Source organism: Perna viridis, chromosome 3 (assembly GCF_037379345.1).
Source record: "Perna viridis isolate PV_CMFRI_1.1 ecotype Kerala chromosome 3, ASM3737934v1, whole genome shotgun sequence".
Classification (NCBI taxonomy): Eukaryota; Metazoa; Mollusca; class Bivalvia; order Mytilida; family Mytilidae; genus Perna; species Perna viridis.
The window spans coordinates 44361637-44370213 of NC_142447.1; the positions used below are offsets into that span (position 1 = coordinate 44361637).

An 8577-nucleotide genomic window follows, 5' to 3' on the forward strand; every position below is an offset into this window, starting at 1 on the left:
ATTCGTAAATATTTTGCCGATTCGAGAAATTTATATTCATACGAGACTGAATTTCTACAGAATCTCCTAAAGAATAAGAATATAAAAGATTCTTTATTCTTTTCAGATACAAATATATTGATGATTTATTGTCCATTAACAACCCTTCTATTGGTAAATGGATACCTACAATATATTCACAAGAGCTCGACATAAAGGAGACAACAGCAACAACTTGTTCATCATCTTTTTTTAACATACATCTCGAATCTGACAACAGTGGTCATCTCGGCACAAGAATTATGATAAAAGAAACGACTATAATGCTAAAATTGTAAAATTCTTTTACTTGTGCAGCAATAAACTTTCATCTCTGCATATGGTGTTTTATATTTTACAAGTGAAAGCTAGAGCAAGTCTCAAAAGGTCTCGTACCAAAGTCTTTTACAAAAATCAGTCTTGGTTGAAAAGTACTCAGTTTCTTCTAAAACAATGGGTAATGATGGCTTTTTATAAATTATTCTTTATGAAATATGACCGCTGATATACCAGTTATGATATTATAGTATCCAAATGCTATTTAATCACCAACGGTATATTCACGGGACAATGGAAGAGGGAGGTGTGGCGCGATTTAAAACCTAGATTTAACCCACCAAATCATTTATTTGAAATGCCTGTACCACGTCAGGGCTATTGCGGTACTAGCTGTTCCGGTGGTATAATATATATTTTGACAGATTTATTTTGAACTAGACTTGATTATTGATCATATAAGTGTTCGGTAATTTTGTCGTTACCCTTATTTTTAATGATTTGGTACTGAGTACATAGTAGCTATGTGATATCAATATATAATAAAACTATAAAGATATTTTCGTGTAAAGTTTTTATTTGAGAGATGAAAAAAACCATCACTGCACAAAATCAATAAAGGGTGTCCCGGGAGTCCCACATATGCCATCGATGATCGACCTCAACCTGTACAAAGTAAGAGAAAGAATGAAAAATTGCAAACTCCTGTTATATGTACATCCAAATCTAACAAACATGTTAAACACTTTGCTTCTCACACTTGGCAGAATTTCATTAATTAAGTAGGCAAATAAAATTAGAATATATAAGATAAAAATAAACTTTTACCTTCAAAGAAAGATTTAGAAAATGAAAAAAAAACAAGAAATTAGAAACAACAAACTTACTGTATTTTGGATACTTACATCCTTTGCAATGGCACTTTGATCCACGGCAATCACCTCTGCTGCATCCAGATCGTCGACAACAGTCATTACATTCTCTATCTGCCTGTACTGCTTTATTGTAATTGTTGGACATACATCCTCGGATGATTTTAGGGCATTGTTCTTTTTCCATATAAAGTGATTGCGACTGAACGCCTAAAAAATTCAATACTCTCTGTCATTATTTAATTTGTTCAATAAATCTATATACTACTACCTCTTATAATTGAAAACAATAGTTTCAATTAATGTGTTTCTATATACATCAATGAAAGGCGATAATGGTGTTATTTTCTAATTTTATTTTATACTTCAATTTAGCTAATTACCTGCAGTGATTGCCTTCAATGTATTTGTAAAAAAACAAGATGCAATCTATTATGCGTTTCACGTACAAGTAATAAAATTTGATGGATGAGTACACTGTATAATTGAAAATTCTTTTTTTATGCTGTTGTCTTTATGTGTGTTTGTGTGTGTTTACGTCTGTTTTGTTTCGTTTTTATTTTGTCTGTATGTTGTATTTATTATTATTGTTGTCATTTGTGTGTGTGAGTGTGTTTTATTTTTTTTCTCTTTGTATGTGTGTGTTTTGTGCTTGTGTTGTGATTTGTTTTTTTTTTGTGTGTGTGTGTGTGTGTGTTATTTTGAATAAATCTCAATACTAAGTGAAAAAAATCATTCTACACAATGAATTTATTTGATTAGATTAGCTATTCATGCTTACCAACAAGAAGTACAACAAAAACAGCAGATACAATTATTAACTTCATTTTTTCTACCTGAAACAAATAAGACATACATACTAACTGTTTAATCCTGTTTTAGAAAAAATTAACTTTACCGAACCAAATGAAATAAAATTCTGGCAACAACTTGAACACTTTGAACAATATTAATGATTAAAATTACAATATCCTATTATTAGAAAAAACACTGTCCAATTAAATTATATAAACACAGAAAATAAATTACAATTTAAAGTATTTTGAAGGTATGAAAGTATTATTTTTATTTTATCTATTTATTTATTTATTTTGCAAATTTCATAATACATTATTCAGCAAACCAAACTTTTTCGTTAAATAGACATAAAATGAATGTATATTGCAAGCGCATGACAATGACTAATCATACATGATAGTTTTGCATTATAAAAACATGTGCCATTTTTTATAGAACACACAGCACTCCACTAATTTTGCATGTTTGAATCTGAATATTGCATTTTCCCTGCGCTATTACATATCCAAACTACAATTTGCATGGAACCTTGTTAAATACGGTTAAAACAATTAGCATTTCAGAGTAGTTAAATATATATAAAATCCATCATATCTCTTCGTAGAATATTCTTTTTCTATATCAAATTATATACTTACAGTTGATTCCGATTGAAACGTGGAGTAGAGTGATTCCAAATATTTATATATCAAGTTGGACCCAAAGTATGGCCATATGCAATGTCTTTCCTACGGGTGGTGTCAGATTTAAATGACAATTTATTAATTATAGCTTCATTGATATTCATTTGTGTCATCTATGTAAATGAAAAGTGTTATTTTCCTGCGGCAGTCTGACCAACACTAAGTCCAAATTCACAAAGCCGCTTATTTGTTTTGCCAAGTGCATTTTTTTTCAAATTGTAAGTTATTCAACTCTAAACAATATATCAATATTGTCAATATATCAATCATGTTTGCTATGAATAATGTTCTACAAAATGGGTTCATAGAAATTATTTTAAAATACTGCTTTTTATATTCAAAGTGCAGATGTGTTACTTTTTAAGGCCAGACTTCAGCAACTGAGCAACGTATTCCTTTCAAAAAGAACTTTACCTGTTTTAAACTTGAATTGATTGTGCATCGAATTAGTGTTCGGTTATTTTGTTGTCAGGAAACTTTTTATTTTTTTTTAATTTTGTTTTGGTAGATGCTTCACGACGTATGATATTAAGAATGTACTAACCAAAATTATTTTTGACAAAACTTTAAATATATATTCTTTTCACTATATTTTTTTGGGTTAATTACACAGCTCAATAATTTTTATCTGGAAGATATATTAATACAAACAAGCAAATAATGAGGCCTCATTCTCTAATATATCATGATTTTCAAATATACATATTAACCTGTTTCTGAAAACTTCTATTTGATCTTTTCTTAGATAGACATTTTCAAGTTTATGCTTAATATATCTTAAAATGATTGCTACACATAATTTATTTACATCTTTTGTCAAATGGATAAATAGTTTATATAAAAGGATACAATATTTAAGATTTTCCAAACTCAATTATACCGAAAACAATTTTTCAAGTGTTAGTCTTTTTTCAACTATATAATAATGTCCCTAAAAAAAATCTGTATATTATTATCAGTACCTACGTTCTTACAGTATGAACAATTGTTTGTTTTTTGTTTCTTGTTTTTGTTTGTTTTTGTTTTTGTTTTTGTTTTTTGTTTGTTTTTTGTTTGTTTGTTTGTTTGTTTTTTTTTTTTGTTTTTTTTCAACATAATTAAATTTACATAATAAATAATAATAGGCACAATTCTGTGAATTATTTTGTAATGAAAACATTGTAGTCGACTCTCTACAGTGTAAGTATTTGGTAAGGAATACTTCGAATATTCTTTGCAAACGATTCTCGTTTATTTGTATATTTAAATTACTTACCACTAAAGTTCTGCAGTAGCCCAAACAATTGTGTCCAAAATCATCTTTTCTACATCTTTTGAGTTCAATTTATTGATGGTAGATTTTCCTTCGTGATTGAAGACTATTCCAAAGATTGACTATTCATTGAAATGTCTTGTACTAATAAGACACCTTTTCGTTATCTTGAGATGTATAATTTCAATAACAGAATATCAATAAATGTAACATGCATATCGCATTTGTTTTTACTTCTATCTGTGTGGGACAGGAATTCTTTATAAATTAACGACATCATTAATGAATTGTATGCCCTTAGAAAACCATGACTTACGGATTTCAAAAGCATTTAACGGTGGAAATGTTTGAAATAAAGATTCACTGTGAGCATCTACTGTAAAAATGTATTTAAGAATACAAGTTGTAAAGAAGTCTTAGAATATGTTTCCAATTAGCATCAACATCGTTACAAAATCGTTAAATCAATATGACCCTAGACTTTGTTGTTTTTTTATAATTTTTTTTCATTGTACTATGGAAATCAAATGCACTATAACAGAATCAACGAAAAATAAGAATAAATATGTATTGAGCATAAAAGTGAATTTGTTATCTAATGGTAATCACGAGAACCAAGGTTATAGCGGAGATCAAAAGAATGCAATCCAGGGACAAAGACCAGACATGGAAAACAGACATACACAACGAAGAACACAAAGCAACTAAAACCATACATACAAAGCAAAAAAAGCAAATGAGCAACTCGGACTCCACTGAAATATGGGAGCACGGACCAGGTCCACCGGTAGGGTAAGCGTCCTCTGCTTTTCTGGAAACACCCGCCGAGTTGCTCATAAAAAGTCAAATCCGGGGTAGACGAAAGAGGAAAGGAAAACTATGACAAGTTGAACAAATCAGTTTTCATGGAGCAGATGGATGCACTGTAACGATCCACGAGTTCATGATGCCGACCATAAAACTTCTGTAGTGATGACTTCAATTTCGTAGCAACATAACCCTGTTCCAGAAGCCTATTTGTTAGAATTCTATCGCGATACAAAAAATCTGCGTAGTTTCGACAGGCTCTGGCATAACGTATGAGTTGTAAGATGAACACTCCATATGCAGATTCTGAAGGGATGTTGCCACAAATGAAAGGAAAGTTGACAATTCTGAATGAAAAGTCATCACTTTTGTCGTAAAGTTTGGTCAATAGTTTTTCTTTACCATCGATTTCTAAGTGTAGGTCAAGATATGAGGCTGACTTCACAGTATTTGTAGTATCCTTTATCTCAGGTTCTTTGGGTAGATGCAAGGTATCAAATCCCCAAAATTAGGACTGTTTAAAGATAATACGTTATCTATATAGCGGAAACTGAGATTAAAAGTTCAATAACATGATATTCTTCCTTTCTGATCAGATCAGCTATAAAATCAGCCTCATAAGAGTGAAGGAATAGGTCAGCAAGTAGAGGAGCACAATTTGTTCCCATTGGAATGCCGACTGTTTGTTCAAAAACGCGTCCACCACATGGTTAAATATGTTGTTGATTAAAAATTCCAGCATTTTGTAAACATCTTCTACTGTATATTTGGAAGATGATTTGAAATTATTTCTTACTAAGTATGAGGAATCTCATCCAAGAAATATATATTTGTATCTAGGTGTACCATCTATTTTGGAAAAAACAACGATGTATAATGTTTTTAAATCGGGATATAAACTGAGTATACAGTGTTGAAAAATCATAGGTTTTGACAGCAATAAGTATGGAAGTTAAAAGTTTTGAAAGAGGTGTGTTGGTACATTTTGCAAATCCAGCTGTGTAACGTTGTCGAAACATGCATTTTTCGTAAAGGTTGTTACAGAAAAATCAATACAATACAAACAAATCTGAAACATGTTTATGGCTCGACGAACAAGCATTGATTTGTAGACAAAACGATACATATATTTAAGACCATAAGGGTATTTGTTTGGAATGCGAAATTTACAAGAAACTTAAATCATTTGATTATTCTTCAAATAAGTAAATCACTCTTCATATGTTATTTACTCGATTTGAAATGATCTGTTGCGCTGTATAAACTATTTATTGCTCTGGTTCAATTGATTTGTTACACGGCACAAATGACTAAATGCGCAGTACAATCAATATTATGTTTTCATGAACATTAACAGCATATCATCATACAAATTTGGCATATTAAAAACAACACCTACCACAATTAAAACTGAAAATGAATGTTCAAATATAGAATACCTTTTCTCTGTTGATGACCCGAATGGTGTTCCGTATAATGCTAGAGGTGAAGGAGTTTGGTACGTTGACAGAAGATGACACCTGCTGGGGCGATGACGTCATCTGTATGAAATGTTATTTGAATAGGAAGTCGTTTTCCCACTTTTGAATGTGGCGTCAGTGTAGCTTTATGTGTGTTAGCAATTATGACAGGATATACCAGGATTAAAGAAAAAGATGACCGATTTTGTACTGTTATTTCAAAGTCAGTCAATATTAAGAATACTTATACCTCACTTCTACTAAAAATTATTTTTAGGGATGTGAACATTATCTTGTTCGATTAATTATTTTGTTATTTATTTGTTTTTGTTTTGTTTTGTTTTTTTTGTTAGCTTTTATGTTGCTTTTATTTGTTTTGTTAAAATACACCTTGGTGTTTATTATGCAGCATTAGCCTTAAACAACCACCTTCAAAAACCCCGACCCATGTAACCAAACGTGGATGCAATTTATTGTAATTTAAACTTTCGTGTTTTAGTATGAATGTTTTTTTCCTCTGCCTATATTTGATGTATGTTAAAAGATTGTTCATTCACCTTAATCTACAAAATATTGGGTAATATTTTGAAATTCAACACTGTATCTTATAATATACATGTAATCCTAATATCAATGGTTTCCCATTATTTAAGTCATAATATTTTGTATTTTTATAACAGCTCATTTATTTGGTTCAACAAATATGTTACACTAACATTTATATTCACCATTACGTAGATCCAGAAATAAGAAACATAGATCAATACGTAAATTTTAGGTATTTAATTTTTTTGTAATGCTGTTCCTCCTTGTGTCATGACATGTTATCGAGTATGTAGTTACTGTGGGATATTCTTAGATTAATGATCATAACTATTTTATGTGCGACGTTTTTATTTGATAGTTAAAAACCCTCATGGAACAAGATCAATATAAGGTGTATGAGGGTCTCATCGTAAGTCGTCAATGATCAACCTCTACCTAAAAAAGTAAAAGGAAGAATAAACAAACCGCAAAATGTAAGTCAAAACCGTTCATATATATACTTGTGAATCTAACAAATCTGTTAAATACCGTGTTTCTCACAATTGGCAATTTTTACTTGGTCTTGCGGGCAAATATATCGAACTAAACTAAGGGACAATACGTTCTGAAAAAAAAGTTTCATCAGAAAAAAAGAAAAAGGAAATGCGTTAAAGCCTATCTGAGAACATGAATTTAGAAACTAAAAACTTTTTACGTTTTAGCATTGTGTATAATATTTTTGATACTTACATCCTTTGCAATGGCACTTTGATCCACGGCAATCACCTCTGCTGCATCCTGATCGTCGACAACAGTCATTGCATTCTCTGTCTGCTTTAACTGCTTTATTGTAATTGTTAGACATACATCCACGGATAATTTTAGGGCATTGTTCTTTCTCCATATAGAGTGATTGCGACTGAACGCCTAAAATATTCAAACGGTATGTCTTCGTTTAATTTGAACAATAAATCTAAATACTTTACCATTTATAATTGACAACAATAGTTTCAATTAAAGACCATGTTTCTGAATATATGTTTAATCTCCTAACAGTAAAAACACAACTTGGTTTAATTTTTCTAGGGGTTTTCTAATTTTAGTTCATTGCTACTTTCATAAAAATACACACAACAATAATACTGAAAAACACTAGTAATGGCATACGACTTTACTGTATAAATTGTTGGGTTTTTTTGTTTTTTTTTTTTTTTGTTTGTTTGTATATATGTGTGTTTTTGTGCTTGTGTTGATTTGCTTTGAGTGTGTGTTTGTGTTTGTGTGTGTATGTGTGTGTTATTTAGAATAAATCTCAATACTAAGTGAAAAAAATCATTCTACACAATGAATTTATTTAATTAGATTAGCTATTCATATTTACCAACAAGAAGTACAAGAAGAACAGCAGATACAATCATTAACTTCATTTTTCTACCTGAAAGACGTACATACAAACTGGTTTAATTCCGTTTAGCAAAATTGATTAACTTTACCGAACCAATTGAAATAAAATTCTGGCAACACTTGAACACTTTGAAACAATGTGAATGATTAAAATGACAATACCCCTATATTATGAAGACGTTAGTAACGTGTAATTAAGTAGCACTCCAGCCAAGAATCATGCAAAATGTGATTCACGGGTAAAAATCCTACATATTTTTATTATTGTTATTTTGTTTAAATTGCCATAGTAAACAGAAATTAACATTCAGTTTGTCATATAACCTGTGTTCGTAGGAGATAATATTATATAAAATGCACTGTAGATGTAAAAATTAAGGGAGATAACTCAATGAATGACACCTAAATACAATAGAATCAATTGGATTTTAAATGTTGATTATCTCCTAAGAGCAGGCAGATTTGAATGAATAATTACACAT

At 30.3% G+C, this 8577-nt stretch overlaps 1 pseudogene; it reads right to left on the minus strand.

Moving 5' to 3' along the window:
- Window positions 1-7510, minus strand: part of LOC148622407 (uncharacterized) — a 32747-nt pseudogene extending 25237 nt beyond the window's left edge.
- Window positions 7511-8577: the final 1067 nt, after the last annotated feature.